Raw genomic sequence first — 23,377 nt, 5'->3', positions numbered from 1 at the left:
GGACTCCGGATTGGAAAATATCTCCCCTACCCTTTGCAAACGTGATTTTGCTCTAAAGACCCATCGGTCCGTGTAGGTGTGGTGGGGTTTGTCTCCAGCCTCACCTGCGTAGATGGGACAAAAATGCACTTGGAGCCAGTCCCCTGGATTTACGGCTTCACCCCAAAATTGGGGCAAATTTGTGTGTGTGTGTTAACAGTTTTGCAGCAGAATCCCCACCAGGGGTCCTCTGCTTGTTTGCCACTGCCCTTATCAGTTTATTTTAAGTAAGTTTTGAAGAAGGGGGGAATGTTCAGCAGCTGAGCTCGCAGGTGCAACTCCTACAAACACCGGGAGCTTTCCACTTCCCCTGACTCTGGGACAGAAACGTCCCACCCGCCTCGCACCAGCAAGGCAGGAGGAAGAAGGTGCTGCTTCTCCCTGTATCTGTCTCTTTAAATTTTCACTTCGCCTGGGAAAGCCCAGCGCGTCATGGCCACACCCCCTCCGTGCCAGAAACTATTAGATGCCTGGAACGCAGCTGGAAGTGGGGGTAGGAGTAGGACCAGAGGGTGAGGAAGGAGTGGGGAGGGTGGAGCTGAAGGGAAGAAGGACCAGGGAGGGGGCGGGAACAAGTTAGGAGGGGGTGGGAATGAAGAGGTGGGGGGGAAGGAGAACGGAAGAGGGAGGGCGGGGGAGCATCGCTCCGCGGGTTCGGGCCAATCGCCGCGCGCTCCGAGTCGTCGCCCCACCCCCACCCCATCCCCCGTCTCCCGGCTCCGCCTCCGCCGGTAATAATTAGTCTGCGGGAGGGGGGCGCCGCGTCAGCGCCGGGCGTCGGCCAATCCCAGAGCTCTTCCCGGCGGTCGCGTCACGGGCCGAACAACCAAACAGAAAAGTTTAATAAACAGCGGACGGAGGGGCCGGCGGTGGAGGCGGCAGCGGCGGGGCCGGAGCCGGAGCGAGTGGGGGGTTCGGCGGCCTCACCTGTCCCCATTCACCCGCGGCGGGGGCGGCGGTGGTGGCGGGCGCGTCAGGCGGAGGGAGCCGCCGCCAGGTAAGAGTGGTCCGGGACCCTTGTCGGCTGAAGCTGTCCCCTCCCCCCTTTCGGGTCGGCCGGCCGGCTGGCAGCCTAAGAGGCTGGCGGGCGGTGCTGGAGCAAAGAGTTAAGCACCTCCCTCTGCCCCTCCCGGCTTCGGCGGGGAGGGAGGGAGCCGGAAGCGCCCACGCAGCAGGTGGTGGGGCTGGACCTCCCCCTGCCTTGTGGGTCTCTTACTCGGGGAGGGGGGGAAGTGCGGGGGGGAGGTTGAGAAGAGGGAGCGAGTAGGGACGTTTGTGGGGGAGGGGATTCCTGTCCTAGAGGATAATGGGGGGAGGGAAGAGGGGGCGGGGGCGGGATGATGGGCGGAGGCTTGGAGGGGGCCGCGTGTGTGTGTGGTGTCCAGGGGCGGGGCCAGCTGTAGGGTGGGAGGATTAGGTTAGGGTGTGCTGTGGCCTGTGGGGTGGAGAGGAAGGGAAGGAGACTCGTGGCCCAGCCGGGTTAGGGTGGGGTTGAAGTCTACTTTGTTTTCTAAAAGCTAGGTCAGGTCCAGGGTTTTGAATTTGGAGGGGCTGACCCTTCGAATGTAGCCGAACCCTGGGCATCTTTTCCCTTGGGAGTGGGGGGCGGGGTAGGAGTAGGCTTCCATTGGGCAACTGATCTGTAATCGACCTGTTTACCCTTTTAGGTTTCTGGGTAACTCCTTTCCGGCCCCAGTGTTCCCCGACTTCTTGTTGCCCTATTAACCCCAATTTTTTGGTGGTGTTGGGAGTTTCTTGAGACGCATGGTGTGTGTAAACGTTTTTAAGCACCTTTAAAAACCGATTCGATACCTTTCGTGACTATTTCTGTATAATATCTCAAACTACTTGCTCTTTAATTCTTCTGAAGTCTTATCTAATGCTTTGGTGATATCCCTTTACTAGGGAAGGACACTTTCTTGATTCCCTCTTACATACAAGTCTTCGACATCTGATGATCTCTCCTTTGTAATTCTCTCCAGGAGGTGGTGACTGGCATAGAATGTGAACATAGTACATTGGTGTCATTCTTTACACGCAATTGCTTTTTTAGTTATAGCTGTAATTTTAGAGTTTTCTAATGCATTTTTTAAAATAATGCCTTTCCAGGTCAAAACCTTATTTAAGGCCTCTGATCCAAGTGAGATTAATTTTTTTTTTCTCATGGGAGAAGTAAGGCTTTTGAGTTTAATATTAAGTTATAGTTGGGAAAATTAATTATCGAGATAAAAATTGAGTATGCAATGGGAAAGAGATTGTTAATGTAAGAAATTTAAGAGCCTTCCACCTCCTAATAAGTAGCCATTTTTATGCAAAACGTTTGAGAATATTAATAGCTGGAATTAAGACATTGATTTTAAGTGAAAAGTAAATTTAGCTACAGAAATTAACTGTAAAAAGTTATTTCTAACCAACACTAATTACAAATGAATGCTTTAGGTAAAATTGGTACATAAAATGTTTTTTTTTTAATTGTATTCTGAAAGGGATTTTAAGACTTGTCTATTTCTAGTAACCAGAAGTAAAATGGACTCAGTTTATGACTTTTTGAATATTAAGAGAATCTTTAAGAAATTTTTATTTGCATCTTTAAAAGAAGGCATCATAGTGTGGAAAGGATACTTAAGAATACAAAGAAAACTGGGTAGTTGTGATCTTGGGCAAGTGTGCTACCCTTTTCTATTTATTTCCCCATATATTAAATGGAAATGACATTCCCCTCCTTTCCCTCAAGTACTAAGTAAAGGTCTGTAATGTTAGGGGAAAACTTAAGTTGAGTCTACAAGGTGACTTCTGCTAAATTACCAAGTTGTTGCTGGAATTTGTGTGTATGGAAACTAGCTACAATGACATACAGTGGATGAAGAAATAACCCAGCACCTTGTGGTTGGTTTTTTTTTAACTTTTAAGTTTAGAGGCAATATCTAAATAAGGAAGTCCTCCACCTACATACCGGACTGTGACTGTGACCCTGGGCTAGTCATTTATCCCTTCAGTGCTCCAGGGCGCTCTTCAAAACTCAGTTGCTGAAAAGTGCTGACCTGTATTGGTAGAGGGAGTTTACTTACCCAGAAATATCTCTATAGTATTGAAATCACAGGTTCCACCTCTATCCTTACTCATATGGTAGAAATTGCCCAAGCTACTGTCAAACTAAGAATTGCCTTTCTCTTCTATCCATATTATTCTGTCCCAAAGGGCAGGAAAAAAGATGCTAGTCAAAAGTTTTAAAAATTCTTAAAGATAACATTACATATAAAATAAGCTTTGATTGGTTCGCATAGATGGTTAACTTTTATAATTTGAAAGGAAAGAAATCTCAGTAGTATACTTTTAGTAACTTTTCAAAAACTTTTTGGAGACAGCAGCTAAGTGTCTCAGTGGATTGATAGCCAAGCCTAGAGATGGGAGGTCCTGGATTAAAATTTCACCTCAGACACTGGGCAAGCCCCATTGCCTAACATTTACTGCTCTTCTGCTCTACACAATATTGATTCAAAAACTGTGAAGGTAAAAGAAAATTTTAAAACTTCTCATTTCATCTATTGCAGATTTCATTACAGTGTTCATTCAAGAAATAATTTGCTATAATGTTATAAAAGTAATGTGAAAAATTACTTTTATCCTCCTTTTATCAGATAGGCCTGATAGTGTTTGTGGGCAGTAGTGTTGATTCTCCTGCATTGTTCTTATTAGTGAACTCTTTGAAAGAGCTTTTTTTTTTTTTGGATAGTATCTCTTTTCTATAATTACCCTTACAAATAATGCTTTTTTGGCTCTATCATGGTGACCCAGTAAGACCTGTTTAGGCTCCCTAGTGATTCCAAATTATTTTAAGAAGTGTTTTTTGGCAGACCCCTGTGTCTTCTGAGAAGTGTGACTCTTTAGAAAGCTCCCTGCGACTTTTAAGTCTCCTTTTGAGCCATAGATATTCTATGAAAGTTCTCTTTGCACCACTTGAAAATTAAGCTACAATAAATTTAGTATTACTGAAAGTGCTACCTCCTACTTTTCTTCTTAGGGTCTTGGAACAGTAAAAAAATTGGATGTGGCTTATTTTTCAGATCCTTTCTAAGAAGATCATATTAAAAAAAACTCTTGGATTTACTTAGTGAATGTACTTTCTGAGGATACGAGTACTTGGTTTTTTGGAGGTAGAAATAATCACATCAAATTGAAGAAAAACAAACTGATGTCCTTGTTTTGGTAAAGGGTCTTTTTTCACAATGTTCCTTGGTGATTTATTTACTGATAATGGATTTCTTTGTGTCCCCTTTTAGTTTACCACTCAGCTTTCTAGATTAACCTGGCCCAGGAGGGGACTTCCACACTGTAATAACCAGTTTTGAGGTTTTTTTAATGCTTGGGGTGAACTTTTGGGGGACAAAGTATTATTCCTTTTGTCTTTTTTAGGAAAACAATATTTGAATTTTTTATTTTTAAATTTTACGAAATTGAGTTTGTCTTCATTAAGTTTAATGTCCTAGTTCAATCTTTGTTTTCTAACTATGAGTTGCAGGTGTGTTGATGACATCCTGGTTAAGCAGGATTGCTGAATTGTAACCTATATCTTAGGTTGCTTGTGTCTATTTCATACCAATAATTAACTTTTGTGGGTGAAGGATTGTGGTCAGATCAAAGGTTGTTTTGTTTTGTAACTAAGCTATTTGCTTCTAATTTCATGCTTACCAAATTTGATGTTTAAAAATGCTTGCCCTTTGTATCTTCTTGTGACCTTAAAATTTACTAGTCACACGTACACCACATATACAGTATGTGTTGTGTATTTTTTTCTTTTTTTCCATGGACAGGGTAGTTTTTTCCAAGAACAATTGGTAAGTTAGGATAGGAAGAAAACCTAATGAACTTTACTCTTGCAGTGCTGTGATTCAAAGCACTGAGTTCATGCAAAGCATTTTGGGATTAGAACTCTCTGAATTGGCTCTTTCAATTTGTACACTTAAACAGCATAATAGATTATGCAGCTGTCTAGGGCTTCTTCAGTTTGGTTATTTTTTTAATTGCCTCATGTTTGAGCCTTAGAGACAGATATGTGAATTTTATTTTGTTAAAAAACAGACCTTGGTTTGGTATTCAAAGTACTTGGTGTATGTCTTTCTTTAAAATAGCATACTATAAAAAAATAATTGTTTTGCAGTGGCTTGAAGTTAGTTGAATCTAACTGAAATGAAACGATGCCCTAATTTTAAAAATCTTTTTTTAAATCTCCTTTAATTATAAATTTTTTTGTTAAAAATTAAAGTTGAAATATTTTCCAGGTGAATCTAGTTGACATCAAAACTAAATTCATAGATTACTACAGTAAACATGTTTATCAAGTTTTATTCTTTGACCCATTAAAAGGGTGTTTGGTGACCTGTTATTTAGTGCTAATGGAAAATTTCTTAAAGACAATTTTTGAAAATTGGTAAGTTAGAAAAAAAATTTACAACTTATTCTTCAGTCTCCTTTTGACAAAATCATTTAGCAGTATATTCTGAGCATATAGTTCCTTTAGCTGTCTGTAGGGCCCAGAGATACCAAAGAAGAAAAAAATGGTTCTTAGGTTACTAGAACCTTGGCTTTGTAATAGATGCAATAACTTTAAATAGTTTAGAATAACTATAAAAAGACATGTAACATAAGACAACCTTTTTAAGTTATATTGTAAAAATACTATTTCTCCCTATAACATTTTCCTGTAGTCTAAAATGTTATTGAAAACTTATGGTATTGAAGATGATCTTGTCAAAGAATTTTAGAAATATCCCAGAAATGAATTTTATTTTTAGTAGTTTATGATGAGCTACAGTTACGTTATAGTGAATCTTCTGAGTGGTTTTCTCCATGGTAGAAGTTGAGGTATGAAAATAGTTTAAAAATGTGAAAGCTAAAAAAAGTTGCTGAATCATTTCCTCAATTAGTATACTGAAATTAGTTGAAACTTAAAAAAGCATAACCCACCTGTTATTCATTGCTATTTCAAATGAGCATTATTAGTTTTTAATTAATTTCAAGTTAGTATCTTTTGGTGTGATATTAATTCTCCCTTTTTAAAAGTTGACAGGAAGAATTTTTTTTGAGGGGGGGTGCATTCTAATTTTTAGACAGTAAACAAATACATAACTTCTATTACAATCATGATGAAAAATCTAACCTTATTTTTAGAGATTGAATATTGCAACAATATTCAAGCATAAACTTAAGTACTGTGTTCTGAATGGTTTGACAGCATTAACGTACATTAAAGTAGTATGCATGATTTTGTTAGCAATACAGTTTTATTTTTTTGAGCTAGGTAAAAAACATTTTTTAGGTTGGTAAAAACTGAACCCTTATTACATACTGTTTCTTTAAGGAAGCAGCTTTCCCAGGGTGTTTTAACATGCTTAACCTAACCTGCTAGCTGAGAAAAGTTCTTTAAAATAATGGATATTACCGTTTACCAATCAAAATGAAGAGTTTAACCAACAGGGCGGAGATTTGATTCTTCAACCACTAACCTCAGGGAAGGCTGGGCTTAATCAGGGTTGGTTGCTTTGGAGTACAGCTTCAAGTGAAGTTAATCTGAGGTGAAGCAAACAGAAAATTGGGGAGGTTTTGTTGGTAGGATTTTTGTTCTCATCTCATAATGTTCTTCTGTTTCACATTCGTGCACCTTTAGATTTATGTGATCGCCAGATTTTTCCATTGTTTTTATTTTTCATTGTTAGTTGAACATAAGAATTAAGCAGGGAAGCAGAACAAAAGGGTTGTTTGGACAGGAAATAGGGTGCAGAGAATCCAACTTGACTTTCCCTGGTGATTTAATTTAGTGTAGTGCCTGTCTTTTATTTAAAAACTAGCCCCCCATCCTTACGAGAATCTTGTTATGGATTGCTCATGTAAAAAATAATTCTTGTTGAAAAAAATAACTTTAGGAGATCATCTTGATTTCTAAAAATTATAATTTCTTTGATTTTAAGAGATTAAGTAGCTGAATGAGCTGTATGTATGGAATGGATATTAAAGTATTGAAATATTGTAGTTTCATTTGTATTCTAGTGCCATCTTTAACTTTTAATTATACCAGGGAACTTTAGATTTAAAAATATTCATGGTACAATTTGATCTTTCTGAAAAGGTCATTTGTTTCCTTTTGAACTGAAGCAAAGCAACACTTTCACCTTGATTCATTGAAACATCTTAATTGCTTTGAAAGATAGTGGAACAGGGAAAGGTTTTTTTTTTTTTTTTAAGTCTTACAAGTATGTTCTAATTCCGATGGGGAAAAATCTTTATTAGGAAATGACAATCGTCTTTTATTAAAAGGATTAGAACATATTTTAGTTATTTGACATTTCTTTGTTTAAGGTGTGTTTTCTTTTTAAAAACTGCTATTACATTATATCTGTGAATCCAGGGGACTTAATAATAATTTAAAAGAATGACGTGTGCTTTTTAAGTAACACTCAATAGTCTTAAATTCTTAAATTTATAGACTCATTTCTTAAGGTACTGCAGTAAAAATTCACTGCTCTTTGTTAAAACTTTTACTTGGAAATAAGAAATTGAATTCTTTTGGAGATTATGAAAACAATCAGGAACACTGAATTAAATTGAGGCTGCTTTAACTAGATTTGCTTTCTGGAGTTAATATCCTTGATCCCAAGTTTCCTTGCTGTGTTTTAAAATAGTTTCTTGTAATGACCAACAGAAAGAAACAGAGATAATACTTTGTGGAAACCAAGAAACATCTTTACTGTCCATTTTTCAGTAAGAGTAGTTGTTTTCATATTCACACTGTCTTTGCTCTTGTTTTAGGTCTTATGTTTTTAAAGATAACACTATTTAAAAGACATTTTTATTCTAAGTAAAGAGAACTGAAAATATCAAGGGAGTCTAAAAAAGCTATGCCAGTAACCATCTTTCTTTATGATGATCCATATCTATGCTGCATAATTCTCATGTAGCTACTGGGAGTGTTTATGTGGACTTCAAGAGCAACAAAAATAATATTTAGTTTAAGTAATAGGCTTAGGTTTAAAAGGTGATATCAGTGCCCTTTCAGCGTTTTATTAGTTTTCATGACACAGGTTTACCCTTAATTGCATATACTATATATAGACAATATTGTATATCCTTTTGCCTTTAATAGTATTCTTTGTTTCCTGGTGACTTGCAGATTATATTTATTCCTCACTACTAGTCTTTTGATGCTAAATGAGATATAGTAGAAACAGTTTGGTTCTTAGTCTGGATATTTAATGTTGATTCTTCCCACCCTATCACCTTCCCCCAAAGCAAAATGCAAAACAAATGTAAGTAGTATTTTAAATGTTAGATTTACCAATAAAGGTGGTGGTTGTGAATAGAAATTAACTGTCTTTTAAGCCAAATATTTTGTTAAATATTCTTATTCTATAGATTACATACCTTAACTAGTCATTGTGAAAAGATTGATGTTGAATAGCTGTAAACAGTTCTTTTAGAGGCCTTGGTAGTGATTATATGTCTTGTGTTTCTGACAGTTTTATAAGTGGAAATTATATCTGTCATGACTGAAAAGTTGGTTTTTTCTGGCTATTTAACTTAATAATTTTGTGCCAAAAGGATAGATATTTAGCTTTCATTGTTGAATAGGTTACTTGACCAGTTTTACCTTAGTGAAATAGTTTGAGGATCTGTTGTACACTTGTATTTAATTTTTTTAATATATAAGCATTTAGGCATTTTCTACCTTCTTATCATTTACGTTTAATTTGAATAATTGAATCTAAAGCTCCATTCAGTTTTAACTATCTGAATGAAATATTTATTACCTCATTCAAAATTTCAGAAAAGGAATTGATGTTAATTTCGTTGCTTCCATGTTGAGAATGAACTTTTGATTAACTTTCAGACTATTTTTTCCTTCAAAATTTTTATTTAGAATATTTTTCCATGCTTACATGATTAATGTTCTTTCTCTCCCATCCCCCTCCCATAGCCAATGAGCAATTCCACTGGGTTTTACATGTGTCAATGTGTCAGACAATATTATTTTAAAGCTCTTTTACAGTTTGTTTTGTACGTGGAATATCAAGTAAGGACTGCCAACTTTTCTTTATATGGTAGGAATATCCAAATCCTTTTAAGACTTTTACTGACTGGAAATCGAACCCCAGGATTTGGCAGGGAAAGCACAGAAGCATAACCAGTAGACCATCAGGGAGAAAAATCACAAATTGCTAATATAGTTTATTCCTGTTTCCTACTAACTATAGACTATGTCTTTGAATTGTGGCTAATCATAATTCATTTTTTTTGTTCTATAGAACATAGCTATTTCAGTCTTATAAAGTAGTCATGAAGGTTGCCTTTCCTGTTTGTCTTCTCTGTGAAAGTAGATAAATGTTTAGTATAGGTAACTTTTGTTCCTAATTCCAGAGAAGCTGTTAACCATTTATACTCCCAAACCTGTTTTTAAATGAATGTCTATTTTCCTAATTACTAATAATTAGGAACAAACTAGAGGAGAAGAAAAACTATGTGGGGCAGAGGAAACTAGGGGACAGTGAGGTGGCAACTAGAGGAAGCAAACTTTTTAATGCTCCATTTTATTTTTGCATCTGATACAAAAGAAGCTTAAAATTATCTCCTCATGATGTTATTTTTCAACTATCATTGCCTTTTGTCATGAACTAAAAAAGTATTATTTAAGCACATAGCTGGAATAGGAGACAGAATGCTGGCTTTGGAGTTGGGAAGATCAGAGTTGTAATCCTGTTGCAGAAACATAGTAGCTTTGAGATTGTAAATCATTTTATTTCTCTCAGCTTCTTTTTCCTTTTCTGTAAAATGGGGAAAATAGTACCTACCCCACAGGGTTATTGTAAGGATTAAATGAGATACCATGTAAAAGTATTTTGCAAAACTTATATGTGCTATGTGCTAAATTTATTACCAGTATTACTAAAAAGGGCACTGGACTAGATTTCTTCTGATGCCAAGATTTGAGCTTGTCTTGTACTCATCTGACTCCGTTTCCTTATTTGTAAAATGAGGATAAGAATACTTGTACTTTCTTGATTTGTATTGAGAACAAAACGATATGAAAATCCAAGCTATTATATCTCTTAAGGCCTTACTGGACCCCATTTCCTTAAAGTCCCTAAATTGTTCTAAAGGTACTTTTGACACTTGAAATGTTATAAAAGGTATGTTTTTCTATTTGCTTTGGAATTAACAGCTACTCTGTTCCCTCTTGAGTGACTAAATCCTAGGATTGAAATGGTGTGAACAGAGATTAGGCAAAGTATGAAAGCACTATAAGTCCCTCTGCTGTTTGAAATACTAATGTCCTTAGAATTCACACTTAGTCACTACTTTTGCATACAGGTACAAACTTACCTCAGATATTGTGGGTTTGGTTCCAGACCACCTCAATAAAACAAGTCACATGAATTTTTTGGTTTCCCTGTGCATATAAAAGTTACATTCACATTTTGCTGTAGTTTATTAAGTGTGCAGTAATTTTGTTTAAGAATATGAAAAACCCTAATTAAAAATACTTTATTGATAAAAAAAAATACTAACTTTCATTTGAGCCTTCAGCAAGTAATAATCTTTTTGCTGGTGGAAGGGGTCTTGCCTCAGCTGCCCACTGGATCAGCAGACTGAATTAAAGGTTGGGGTGACTGACAATTTCTTAAAATAAGATAGCAATGAAGTTTGCAACATAGATTGACTCTTCCTTTCACTTGAAAACTTAGTAGTCATTAGGGTTATTAATTGGCCTAATTTCAATATTGTTGTATCTCAAGAGAAAGGGAATGCCTGAGGAGAGGAAGAGGCTGGGGAATGAAAGGTTGATGGAACAGTCAGAACACATACAACAGTTCTCAGTTAAGCTGACTGTCTTGTGGTTCATGGTGCCCCAAAACAATTACTATAGTAAGATCCAAGACCACATTTACAGATCACTGTAACATAATGATAGAAAAGTTTAAAATATTTCAAGAATGACCAAAATGTGAGCATATATAGTATTGGAAAAAAGACACCAATAGACTTGCTTAGCCCAGGGTTACCAGAAACCTTCAATTTATAGAAAATGTAATATCTTTGAACTGCAATAAAGCAAAGTGCAATTAAATGAGGTGTGCTTGTATTTGAAGAATCCACCTGTGAATACAGCATCTTTGAAAGCAAATTGAGGTTAACTTTCAAAAGTTTAACACAGTTGCTTTCCCTTCCACATTATGTGCCTTCCACATAATTTGAACTCTCATGCTCTTCCATACCCACTCACCCACCCCTAATGCAAAATACAGTACCACATCTTGTGCAAAGTGACTCATGTGGAATAAAACTACAATCCTATAAAATCTAGATAGACTTATAAATAAAACAGTGCCCTTGCTATCCTAAAAACAACTGCCTTCTCTCATTAGGTGTAAAAACTTAACTTTTCTCATTATGACTAATCCTTAAGAAGTTTGAAATGGACTACCCTGAAAATTAGAAATTTGAGTAAACCTTGCATGGTTTATTTTCAAAAGAGTTTTCTTTGCCTAAAGCTTTAGATTATAGGCTTTTGGGCCCTGTTTAGACTTGCTTTTTAAAGATATAAAATCCTAACTTGTTCATCAACATTTATGTATAAGGCATTTTGGTATGTGCTAAGGATACAAAAATGAAAGCACAACAAATTCTTGCCTCTAGCAGAAATACAATCTATGGTGGTAGGAGGGAACAATACATTTTCATAAAATGCAAGGTAAATGTAAAGACAAAGGGAGGTATCTAGACACAGTGTTGTCCAACTTCCAAATAGAAATAGATCCCCCAAAGGCTCCAAAATAATTTAGGAAATCACAAATTAACATATTGTGTTGCATTTTTATTTATTTTAAACTTTGCCCAATTACATTTTAATCTGGATCAGGCTCCACTGCAAAGTTTTTCAGGTCATGATTTAGACACCCCTATCTAGACAGTTTGCCATTGGGAAGGAAGGAAGGATCATATCCCTTTTCTGGGAAAAGAGAATTGGTGGGAAGTTAGAAATTACAAGGGGGGAATAATTGGAATTAAGATAGGTGAACACACAGATTGCTATTCATATCATATTCATTGTATGAAGCTCATTGTATAGGATCTTGGATCTAGAAACTGAAACCTCATTTGCTGTGATCAGGCTTTTCATTTTATAGATGCGGAAACACATATTTAGGGAGATTAAGAGACTTGCCATACTACCAGTAGTATCAGGGCCAGTGGACTCAATTCCACTGACTCTTAATACATTAAAGCTCTGGTTTTGTTTTTGTTCCAAATATTGTCCTTCACTGGATCAGTATTGGTGGCCATAGGGATACAGCTGAATTGCCAAAAAGTAGAACTTCTTCTGAAACCTTGACTTCATGTGAGGGTAATTTTTTTTTTAATTATCCAAAATTTACATTTTAGATTTTGCTTGACAGTATTTTGCAATTGCTTGAAAAAGTGGTTTATTTTTTAAAATTTGAGGTTTGCAATTATTTATGGTAGAAATCAAAAACATTTTCTTCTAACCATTTCCTTGCTACAACTATCCCAGTTGAAAAAGAAAGAAAAACAAAACCTTTCTAGTCAAGCACAAAACAAATTTGTACATCGGTCATGTCTAAAATATATATTTATATCTCAGTCTGCAATGTGACTATCACCTTTTTGTCAGGTCCAGGGAGCTGGAACGTTTCAACATTAGTCCTCTGGAGCCAAGGCAGGTAGTTATGTGAATCATAGTTCCTCATTCTTCAATTAAAATATTTTTGTCATTGCATAAACTCTTCTGGTTCTGTTTGCTCCATGCTGCATCAGTTCATACACATCTTGCCAGGTTTTTCTTAAAAACTGTCCCCTTTATCTTTTTTTATTGTATAATAGTATTTCATCATATTCTTGTGCAATAACTTTAAAACATCTCCTAATTAATGGGCACCTCCTCAGTTCCAGTTTTTGTACATTTGAGTTCTTTTATCTTAGTGAGTTAGGGAGGAGGCAGGGGAGCAATCAAGTGACACACAGTAGATTGTATTTAGGAAGACCCAAGTTTAAATGTTTCCTCATCTGTAAAATTAACTGGAGAAATGAATGACAAACCACTCCAGTATCTTTGTCAAAAAAAAAAAAAACCCAAAGGGGTAACAGTCAAATATGACTGAAAAATGGCTAAACAGCAACAATCTTGGCACAGGGCATGTGTTTGGTGGGGTGCTGCTACTAGTAGGACACCACTGCTAGGACACTCATCTAGTAATGATATCACCAGGTCAAAGGTTACAGTTTTATAACATTTTGAGCATAGTTCCAAATTGTTTTCCAGAAGATCTGAATCAATCCACAACTCCACCAACAGTGTGTTAATAGTACCTCTTTTCCTTCAGCCCCTCTAGAACCTGAGTTGTTTCAATAAACATTTCTGTAATAATGATTTAAAACATTTATATGGCCTTTGAATTTTTAAATCCTTTGAAAACTGGTCTGTTCATAACTTTTGACCATTTATCAATTAATTGGATAATAGTTTGTAGACATTTCTACTTCTGAAAAATAAAGAAAATTCAAATGAGTAATTCTTATATAGTTTATGTTTGAATCAATACTAATTGTATTTTCTGAATGATTGGGAAGAAACCAATACTTTGAGAAGTGTGCCATTTTTAAATGAAACATCTTTATCCAATAAAACATTTCACAAGGAACATTGCACTTTTCTTCAACATCTACTACATCTATTCTAGTTTAGGTAAAATGGCTTTGTAGCTATTGGCCCTGCTTCTAGTTGTAATCTTCCTAATATACTCTTCTGTTGAAGTTTTTCTTTAAAAATCTTTAGTGACTCCCCATTGCCTATCAAATAAAATGCAGACTTCTTATTTTGACATTTGAAGTGCTCCATAGTCTAGTGTTAACTTCTTTCCACACTTAACCTTCTTTGTGTTCCATCTAAATTAGACCAGTCACTATTTCCAGTTGTCTTATCACACTCTCATCTCAGTACCTGTCTGCTATAACTTCAGCCTTGAATTGATTCCTCTTCCTTCTCCTTCATACCTTCCTTCAGTGCCTAATTAGAGTTTCATTCTCACTGTGAAGCCCTGTATGATTTTACTTCTAAGTTGGAAAAGGTAATTTCTCTTTCCTTGAGTTTCCCACTTCTGTGCATTGTGAGGTACTCTTCTCTTCACTTTGAGGTTGCTACGTAGTGCCATTATTAGTTTTGTGTCTGAACTCAGGAAGATCTCTGTTTAAATGTGACCTCAGACACTGGTTGTGTGACCTTGGGCAAGTCACTTTACCTTTGCCTCAGTTTTCCCAATTATAAAATAGGAATAATAATAATAGCACCTACATCCCACATTTGTGAGAATCAAATGAGATATTTGTAAAGTACTCAGCAAGGTACCTGACATAAAATAGGCACTATACAAATGCTAACTATTAATAATAATAATTATTATTATTCATACTCACTAATTTTTTTTTTAAATTTTAAAACCCTTACCTTCTGTCAGTCTCAATTCTAAGAGAATGACAACGGCTAGGCCAGTGTTGGTGGAAGTATTGGCAAGCCTTACACCTGCAGGTTTGGGGGGGTGCTGTAAGGGACAGGTCTGCTCCATTCCTTCTCTTCCCAGTGTCAGAGGACATTTTTTTGCATGCCCTGCCCCTCTGTCCAGCCATTCAAAGTGAGCACTTCCTCCCTCTACTGTCTGGGGTAATGTGGGGATTCACATCACTGCAACTTGAAGTTGCAGTTTGGGCATGTGAACTTGAAAACATTTGCCAACACTGGCTAGGCAATCAGTTAAGTTATTTGGCCAGGGTAACTCAGCTAGGAAATATCTGAAGCCAGATTTATCTACTTTGCTAACTAGCTGCCCCTTATCTTATATTTTCTACTTTGGATTGTCATATTTATCTTATTCAAGTTATTGCCCCATGCCTCTTCCTTTTCTTAGCTAAAATACTAGAAAAGGCTGCCTGTGACTCTTCTCTGACTTTACTTCTTCAATTCTCTACCTGGTATAGTCTGACTTTAAATCAACCAACAAAATTTTTTTACCTGCTTTGTTCCAAGTACTAAAGACTATAGATGCAAAGACAAAAGTGAAACAGTACCTGTCTCCAAAGAGCTTACATCTTAATGGAGAAAAGAACACATATAAATATGTAAATAATATGTACAAAATAAGTCACAGGAGGTTTGTGGAGGGAGTTCATGAGCATTTGAGGTGATCAAGAGAGCATCAATATATATAACTAGCTTTTTCATATAAGTAATTTATTGATTTGAGGATTTTTTTGGTATTAATAAACTTAGAGTACTTGGTTTAAAAAAACTACCAATTATGCAAGTATTTGAAGAAATTTTTTAAAACTTAGTTATTTTTTATTTTTATCTTTCCTTTAATTCCTAATATCCCTCCCCTTCCCTTGTTCTTATCCTTTTTTCCTTTTCCTTTTAAATTTTATTAAATATTCCTCAGTTATATATAAAAACATTTTTGACAATATTTTTTTAAAAATTCTGAGTTTAAAATTTTCTCCATCCTGTTCCTTCCCTATTCTTAGAAAACAAGCAAAGCAACTTTATTTTAGTTTTATGTGTGAGATCCTGGAAAACATTTTTACATTATCCATTTTGCAAAAGAAAATAAGCTAAATAATAAAAAGTACTCCAGTCAGCATTCAGAGTTCATCAGTTCTCTCTGGAGGTGGATGGCATTTTTCATCATGGGTAGTCCCTTGGAATTGTCTTGTCATTGTCTTGATTAGAGAAGCGAAGTCTTTCAACTTTGATAATTTATTACAATATTGTTACTTATACAGTGTTCTGGTTCTGCTCATTTTCTTTTACAAGTTCATATAAGTCTTCCCAGGTTTTTCTAAAATTGCCCTGCTTATCGTTTCTTATAATAAAATAGCATTCCATCTCTATCATATACCATAGTTTATTCAGCCATGTTTCAGTCATGATCATCCTCTCAATTTCCAAATCTTTGCAACCACAAGAAGAGATGCTATAATACAGCATTTTTATACAAATAGATCCTTTTCCCTTTTCTTGGATATCTTTGGGGCATGGGCCTAGTTAGTGGTGTGGCTGAGTCAAAGGGTATTCACAATTTTATAACCCTTTGGATGTAGTTCCAGATTATTCTCCAGAATGGTCACAATTCCACCAACAATGCATTAGTGTCTCAATTTTTCCACATCTCCAGCATTAGAGGTAGCATCTGAGTTGTTTTAACTTGCATTTCTGTAATCAATTGTAATTTAGAGTGTTCATGTGACTTTTATTTCCAGTTATCTTAGCTCTGCCGTTTCCATCCCCACATCATAAAAGGCACCAGCTGGCAAACTGATGTGTGGGGGGGGGGTGTATAATGTCTTTATTGTTTCTTCTTTTCAGTTCATTTTCTGGAGGGTGAACATTCACAGGTTATTCTTCAAATATTAAATCTGTAGCTTTTTATAATTTTCTCTTGGTTTAACCCATTTCACTCTTCATTATCTCATGTAGTTCTTTCCTGGTTTTTAAAAAATGAATCTGCTCATTGTTTTACTGTGTAGTAGTGTTCCATCACAATCTTATACTATAGTTTGTTTAGCCATTCCTCAATTGATGAATATTGCCTTGATTTCCATTCCTTTGCTACCACAAAAAGAGCTGCCATAAATATTTTGGAACACAGATTCTTTTCCTTTTTCCCTAATCTCCTTGATTTGTAGATTGAACAATGGTGTATTGCTGGGTCTTGGGTATACAAAATTTTATAGTTCTCTAGGCATAATTCCAGTTGCTCTTCAAAATGGTTAGATTAGTTCACAATTCTACCAACAGTGTATTAGTGTCCCCACTTTTAAGCATCCCCTCCAACATTTGTCATTTTAACTAATCTGATGGGTGTGATGGCACGCAAAATGGGATGAACTGGGTCAGCAATCCAGGAAGGGGGGAGGGGATGCAAGGCCCTCAACACAGTTTCATCTCTCTATAGCTTTGATTTTTTCTGAAAATTGCCTATTCATATCCTCATATGAAATGTGGAATGTTTTTATTTTTGTAAATTTGGGTCACTTCTCCAATGCATTTGAGAAATCAGTGCTTTATCAGAGAACCTTGGTGTAAGATTATTTTCCATTTCCTATTTTCCTTCTAATTTTTACTTTTTGTTTTGTTTGTATACAGGCTTTTTTATTTGATGTAATCAAAATTATTTAACCTACTATATTCCCCACAGTCTCTTGTTTGTTTATAAACTCTTATTTATAGATCTGATAGGTTCATTTTTCTCTGCTCTTTTAATTTACTTCTATCATTCTTTATGTCTAAATCATTTATCTGTTTTAATCTTGTCTTGGTATATGATATGAGATGTAGACCTATGCCTAATTTTTACCAAGTTGCTTTCTAATTTTCAAAAAATAGTGAGTTCTTACCAAAGACCTTGCTCTTTTATTTTTAACAAACATTAGATTACTGTGGTCCTTTACTAGCTATTGTTACTTCTGATTACTAATGTAGTTGTGTACCTAATCTATTCCACTTTATTATTCAGTACCATATTATATAGTTTGAAATATGAGACTGCTAGGCTACCCTTCTTAACATTTTTTCATTGATTTTCTTGATATCCTTGACTTTTTGTTTTTCTAGATAAATTGTTACTTTTTTTCTAGTTATATAAAATAATTCTCTGATAGTTTGCTATGGCACGAAATAATTTAATTAACTAAGATAGGATTGTTTTTTTATTTTTCTTCTATTGGCTCAACCTAACCATAAGCAATTAATAATTTTCTGTTTAGATATGACTACTTGTGTGAAAAGTGTTTTGTAATTGTGTTCATATAATTTCTGGGTTTGTCTGAGTTTGTTGAGGCTCCCAAGTATTATATATTGTCTGCAGTTATTTCATCTTAATCACTTTCATATTTATAATTAGTGTTTTTTTCCCTTCATCCTATTTTCTAATATATATCTTCTTTTTATCCTGATCCTCCTGCTTTTGTTACCTCCTTCTAACCCAACCACTGGTGTTTCATCTAGTTGGGTTTTGGGTCAGCATCTCCTCCATGTCAAAGATCTCCCTTTCAGACCTCTTGTGTTTTCTTGGGTTAGAAGAATGTCCCACTCTGACCTTTTGGTTGCTCTTGCCACTTAAAATTTTGATTTGAGGCATTAAAGTTGTTGAGAGGGAATGTTGGAAGAGCTCAACTGAGTGCTTCTTTATTCTGCCATCTTTGTTCTCTGCTACCCCCTCCATTTTAATTTATTTTATAATCAATCTGCCAACCAAGTCATATATGCAATACTATATATTCATTGACCGTCCATTTTTTGCTAAGTGAGGAAAGAACATTTTTATATCTTAATTGGGCTAAGCTTGGGCATTAAAATTATGCTGTACTTAGTCTTACTTCTCAATATTATTGTAATTGTTGTGTAAATATTTGTTCTTCATTTTGCATCATTTCACATGCTTTACAGTGAAGAGGCCCAGTACATAGAATGCTGAGCTTTGAGTCATGAAGGCCCAGATTCAAATTTTGACTTATTTATTGGTTTTGAGACAAGCTACTTTTAACTCAATTTTTTCCTCTGTAAAATGGAGCTAACAATAATGTCTAAGCCCCAGGATGATTGAGGATCAAATAAGATATCACTTTTTTCTTTGAGTTTAATCTTTCAATGTACTCTGACTTCAAGAAAACCAACAGGTTTTGCAATAATATTGAAATGTCTTATGCTCTTTCCCATATTTTTTTTGCAAAAAAATTTTTTTCCACTGGACTATTGTTGTCAAGTTGACTATCCTCACAACCTGTAAAACTGTGTAGCATTTTCCTTGTATTTTTTAGTTTAAGCAATTATGAACTTTTATGCAATGCATCTACATTGCTTTTAGATCAGTGCTTTATTGATATCAGTTGAACTCTGTTCAGAATCCATTATAATTAATCAACGTTTATCAATTTCATATACAAAAAATTCACTTTAAGTTCCAGATTTCCCTCCTTCTACTCTGCCCATTGGCAAGAAATCCAAAACCCATTACAAAATATTGCCATGCAAAACAAATTTCCGTGTTAGCAGTCTTCTAAGGAATTTTTTTAAAGGAAAAGAAAAGATTCTTCAGTCCTACTTTGAGCTAATAGTTCTCTATCTGAAGTATGTATCATCTTAATAAATCTTTTGGAATTATAGTAGGTCATTTTGTTGGTAAGAGCTACCAAGTCTTTCAAAACTGATTATCTTTGTTATTATGTTTTCACTTCTTTTTGCATCAGTTCACATGTCTTTCCCTATCTTTTTGAAACCATCCCCTTCATGATTTCTTATATCGAAATAGTATTTTGTCATCTTCATATACCATAATGTTTAGTATGATAAAGGATTGAATGGTGCGCAAAAACTGAGAGGTGCAAACATCAGAGTGAGTGATTGACAGGAGCATGTGACTAAGGGTCACATGGGAGCCTAAGGCTAGATAGAGATCTGGGAAAGATTCTATGCCCAACAGACTTGATCAGATCTCTCCTGGAAGGACCTGAGTTTGAGGCTTGAAAAAGGCTTTCTCCTGAGACCAACAGAAGAAAAGAAATCTTTTGGATCTGGCTGCTGGCAGCTTTGAATCAAGAAGATTGAAGATAGAGTAACCAACTGAAGATCATGGCCCATTTGATTGTACTCCTGGTGTGAGAATTGACTATTGGGGAATTTACTGTTTAGCTTAATAAGATAGTTTAGATAGTTTATAGATATTAGATTGTTAAGATAATTAGTATAATTTTCTCCTACACACCTGTTCCTTCCTCCCCCTTCCCAACCAATAAATCTGAATTATTTATATGTTGCTTCTTGTTCTTTCCTTACCCCAAATCCCAACATAACAGTTTTTGCAAACCATTCATCCTTTATCATTCACCAATTGATGACCATCTCCACATTTTAAATTCTATGCTACAACCAAAAACTGCAAAAATATGTCTTTCCCCTCTTTAATCTCTCTTAGGTGTATACTTAATAGTGGAGCCCCTAGGTCAAAAGATAAACATAATATAATAACTATCAGCACATATACCAAGTTGCTTTCCAGAATTGGCTGGATTGATTCATAGCTCCCCCTCACAGTGTGTACCGTATCCAATGTTTCACATCCGTTCCAGAAATTGTCTATTTTTCTGTCATGTTAGCCAGTTTTGATTTGTGTAAGGTAGTGATACGTCAGTGTCTTAATTTGCATTTTCTCTAATTATTAGGGATTTAAATTTATATGAATATTGATAGCTTTGCCTTCTTCCTATGAAAACTATCTTTTCATATCTTTTATTTATTGGGAAATGTCTTATTCTCTTAATCTCTTTAATATTTTAGAAATGTAACCTTCATCAGAAACTTGCTACAAAGATTTCCCCATCTAAGTTCCTTGCTTTTAATCCAATTTTAGCTACATTGGTTTTTTTTGTGCAAAAACTTTTTAATTTCATGTAATCAAAGTTAATCATTTTACCTTCTGTGAAACCCTTCATTTTTTGTTTAAACTCTTTCCCTTATCCATAAATCTGACAGGTAATTTATTTTCTACTCTACCCTAAATTTACTTAGGAAATTTCTTTTCAGCCTATGCCTATTTTTTGACAGAGTACTTGTCAATTTTCCTAGTAATTTTTGTCAGATAGTGAGGTGTGGGTTTTTTGTCTGTTTGTTTTTTTGGTTTTGTTTTGTTTTTTGGTCCTACTAGCTGGAATCTTTGGGTTTATTTCACATTAATTTATTGTGGTCATTATGGTATACTAAATCTGTTCTTTTTCTCAACAGAATCCTGACTTGCCTAGAATCCATTGATCTTATTTCTTATTTAATACCAAGTTATTTTTTATGATTACAACTATTGTAGTATAATTTGCAATTTGGTACTTCTAGACTCCTTTCCTTCCCACTTCTCCCGTTCCCTTGGTATTTTTTTTAAACCCTTACCCTCACTCTTTTGTATTGATTCTAAGTCAGAAGAGCAGTAAGGGCTAGGCAGTGGGGGTTAAGTGACTTGCCCAGGATCACACAGAGGTCAGATTTGAACCTAGGACCTCTCTTCTCTTGGACTGGCTCTGAATCCACTGAGCCACCCAACTGCTCTCTTGATATTCTTTACCTTTTTTTTCCTGCAGTTGATTTTTGTTATTTTTTTTTTTAGTATTATGAAGTATTCTTTTGGTAGTTTGGTCTGGCAGTAAATTAAAATAAATTTTTATAAATTTAGATAATGTTGCTTTTATTATTTTGACTTGACCTATGTGTGAGCAGTTAATATTTCTCTGATTGTTAATATCTATATTTGTATGAAGAATATTCTGTAATTGTCTTCATAGAATTCCTCTATGTGTTTTGTCAATTAGACTTCCAAGTATTTTTATATTGTCTGTATTTTAAATGCATCAATATAGTTTTTAAAAAATCTACCTATTGTACTGAAAATTTATCATGGTACAGCAATGCTTACCAGATTGCAAATAACAATTTTTCCCTTATATCAATTTCAACATAGCATATTATATCTGCAATTTTCTTCACCTGCAATGAAAAATAGGCAGATGTTAATTTCTTAAGTATGGTCATATAGCTCTTAACCCATATGGAGCCATGCTTGATTCTCACCACATTATTAAAAAATGGATCCATTTGAAACTGTTTTGCACATGATATTGCTAAGCTTTGTTTCAACTCTATCAAAGGTGAAGGTATGCCAATGTTTCTATATGATGTGACCTTTCATACTTAACTATTTTCTTAAATGACTTTTTTATGATTCAATCCCTTTGCTGTCTGAGACTTAACTTTTGAAAAAGTTTTTGTTAGAAATATACAATTTTCTCTGGAAAAACTTAACCTACTTAACTTTCTCTATGTACATTGTCAAGATATTAGTGTTTTTTATGATACAATCTATGCTGACTCATCCTTCTCGGCATTTTTTTTTACTTTTTCCAGATAAAACGTTAATAAAATGTTCTTATTTGTTTATGGTATCCTTTATTTCAAAATCTTGACTTTACTTTGTGGTGGTATATGATGTGAGGTGTTGATCTCTACCTAGTTTCTCTCATACTCTTTTTTGAGTTTTCCTTGCAATTTTTGTTGAAGTTCTTCCCAAACCTTGGCTTCTTCAGTTTGTCAAGCAGTAGGTGGCTATGGTCATTTACTACAGGCGTGCCTGATCTCTTCCATTGATCACTACTTTATTTCTTAGCCAGTACAGGATTGTTTGATAGCTGCTTTTTTTTTTTAATATGTGGAATTTACTATATATATACATATATGAAAATAAAAAAGGAAGCTCTTTCAAACAGATTCTCAGCTTCACATACAATCTACTTTGTTCATAAAAATACTGTATGCAGGTTATTTAGTGGTTAAGTCCAGAATAAATAAAAAAAAAGAAACAATAAAAACCTTCACAATATGGATCAAAACCAATGGCAAAAACAATGGTATCCTGAAACATAAAGTTGAGTCTCAAGTCTCAGATCTGAACTCAATTTTCTTTTCTTTTTTTTAAGTTTAATTAATAATTTTAGAATATTTTTCTGTGGTTACATGATTCATGTTCTTTCCCTCCCCTCCTCTCACCCCCCCCCATAGCTAAAACCACTAGGTTTTACATGTGTCATTGATCAAGACCTATTTCCATATTATTGATATTTGTATCAGGATAATCGTTTAGAGACTACAACCTCATTCATATCGCCATTGAACCCTCTGATGAAGCAGTTGTTTTTCTTCTGTTTTTCTACTTACACAGTTCTTTCTCTGACTGTAGATAATGTTCTTTCTCATAAGTCCCTCAGAATTGTCCTGGATCGTTGCACTGCTGCTAGTAGAGGAGTCCATTACTTTGATTGTGCCACAATGTATCAATCTCTGTGTACAGTGTTCTCCTGGTTCTGGTCCTTTTACTCAGCATCAATTCTTGGAGGTCTTTCCAGTTCACATGGAATTCCTCCAGTTCATTATTCCTTTTAGCACAATTGTATTCCATCACCAACAGATACCACAACTTGTTCAGCCATTCCCCAATTGAAGGGCATCCCCTCATTTTCCAATTTTTTTGCTACGACAAAGAGCAAGGCTATAAATATTTTTGCACACACACATATTTTTGCCCTATTATCTCTTTGGGGTTCAAATCCAGCAGTGGTATGTATGGATTAAAGGGCAGGCAGTCTTTTAAAACCATTTGGGCATAGTTCCAAATCGCCTTTCAGAATGGTTGGATCAATTGACAACTCCATCAACAATGCATTAATGTCCCAATTTTGCCACATC

General features: G+C 35.3%; 1 protein-coding gene across 7 annotated transcripts in view; it reads left to right on the top strand.

Moving 5' to 3' along the window:
* The first annotated feature begins 811 nt into the window (after window positions 1–811).
* The window catches only part of ZFAND6 (zinc finger AN1-type containing 6), a 100,852-nt gene continuing 78,286 nt past the window's right edge, over window positions 812–23,377 (top strand). For 4 of the 7 annotated variants that reach the window (XM_016424976.2, XM_056806082.1, XM_016424973.2 and 1 more), the window contains exon 1: window positions 827–1,036. The gene's annotated coding sequence lies outside the window, so the exon portion shown is untranslated. Of the gene's footprint in view, window positions 1,037–6,423; window positions 6,646–23,377 lie in introns of those variants that run through there. The other 3 variants (XM_056806091.1, XM_056806090.1, XM_056806076.1) reach the window with 3 other exon arrangements.

Source organism: Monodelphis domestica, chromosome 1, assembly GCF_027887165.1.
Source record: "Monodelphis domestica isolate mMonDom1 chromosome 1, mMonDom1.pri, whole genome shotgun sequence".
Classification (NCBI taxonomy): Eukaryota; Metazoa; Chordata; class Mammalia; order Didelphimorphia; family Didelphidae; genus Monodelphis; species Monodelphis domestica.
The sequence above is the reverse complement of the archived record's forward strand: the minus strand, read 5'-3'. Positions and strand labels throughout refer to the sequence as shown.